We start from the raw sequence: 1,743 nt of genomic DNA on the forward strand, positions 1-1,743 counted from the left end.
AGAAGTAGAATCAGCAAAAGTGGAAGTGAAAGGGATAGATCCCCAGACAGAGACAGGGAGACGGGTCAGGGCTGAGGAAGAGAGACAGAGAGCGCAGAGGGTGAAGAGACAAACTGGAAGGAGGGGACACAGGACTGGGCCCAGAGGCAAGAATCCAGAAGAGAAAGATGAACGAGCAGAGGGGAGGTGGGGGGCAGGGGGTCAGACAACACCCCGAGCAGGGGGAGGGGAAGGGGCCGCTCTGCAGGCCCCGCCCTGCAGTCCCACCTGTGCCCCGTGCATCCCCATGCCAGAGGCCCAGCGGCAGCCAGTGAACTCAGCAACAAACTGGACTCCTGGGCCAGGAGCCCGGTCAGGAGACCCAGGCCACCAGCCTGCTGCACATTATTCTGTGAGAAGAGGAGCCAGGTGGGGTCCTGGGCGAGGTTGGGCCCAGGAGGGAGGGGCCTCCCCGGCCCTCTCCTCCCTCCCCTGCCCTCTCCTCCCTCCCCTGCCTGCCTTACCATAGCCCCGCACCAGAATGCTGGCTTCTCCCCATTTTACAGGTGGGAAGATGAGGCCCAGTGAGGGGAAGGACTTCTCTGAGCTCTGTGTGTGTCCAGGGACCATCTGCAGAAGATGACGCTAGACCCCACTGACCTCCGTCCTGCCTGGGTGCAGCGCACCAGGGCTGCCCTCCCCCTGGCGATGACCCCCCCGAGATCAGCCCGGTGTTTGCCGGGAGCAGGAGGCCCACCGGGTTAGGGGTGGGGGAGATGTGTGCACCTGAGTGTCTGTAAGTACACGACAGGGTGGATGTGAGGCAGGGAGCTAGCACGGTGGCTAGCGGGCCCTGCCTGCCCAGAGAGCCCGGTGCCCAGAGGTAATCGGTGCCTTACTTAACCATCCAAGGGAGGGAGCCGGCCCCACTAGGACACTTCCTGGAGCCTCTTCCGCATCCTTCACTCTGGGCAGGCCTGGCTCAGCTCTCCGTGCCCCAGGAGGCTCCTCACGCCCTGACCCTGGCCCCATGGCCTGGTGGCCACCATGCCCCGTGATGAAGGGTTCTCTGGTCAGTTCCGAGCCTCCGACCAGAGCTTCCACCACGTGGCTGGGATTCCCTCGCTCTGAGGCTTTGGCGGATGGCCTTGCTTCCCCTCAGACCGGGCTCTGAGGGCAAGGCTGGGGCGCACCTCAGAGCAGGGTCTTCCGGAGCAGGACCATTCCCTTCAGGCCACGGGCTCCCTGTCCACCGAGGAGCACACACCCTCTGCTTGGTGCAGGGACTAGTTCTGACGGTGGTAGGTGCTGGGACCCAGCCAGGAGCACCTGAGGAAGGCAGCAGGGGGAGAGCTGGCCCCGGAGGGGCCACTAGACTCAGGCCGGTGTCGGGATGCAGCACCCCAGAGACAAGAATCGGAGCCTGCGTGGGCCTGTGTATGCTCCAGGCTCTGTGAGAGTGTCCACGGGCCAGGTCAGGACCCAGGCAGCAGAGGACACATCACGTGCTACTGTGCATGAGGGTGACAGTCACCTGGGAAGTACTAATTCATCCGACAAATAATTACTTAGCGCGTGTCACGGCCAAACACTGTTCTGGGCACTGGGGGAGACAGCTACGAACGAAGCGGCCCAGCTCCTTGAGCCCCTGAAGTGCTCCTTCTAGCACATGAGCCTGCAGGCTCTGTGGGAGTGGCTGGGGTCACGCGTGTGTGAGCGTGGACTTGCTGGATGGCCATGTCTGTCTGGAGTGGGGCAGGAGAC

Source organism: Balaenoptera ricei, chromosome 9 (assembly GCF_028023285.1).
Source record: "Balaenoptera ricei isolate mBalRic1 chromosome 9, mBalRic1.hap2, whole genome shotgun sequence".
In the NCBI taxonomy this organism is placed as follows: Eukaryota; Metazoa; Chordata; class Mammalia; order Artiodactyla; family Balaenopteridae; genus Balaenoptera; species Balaenoptera ricei.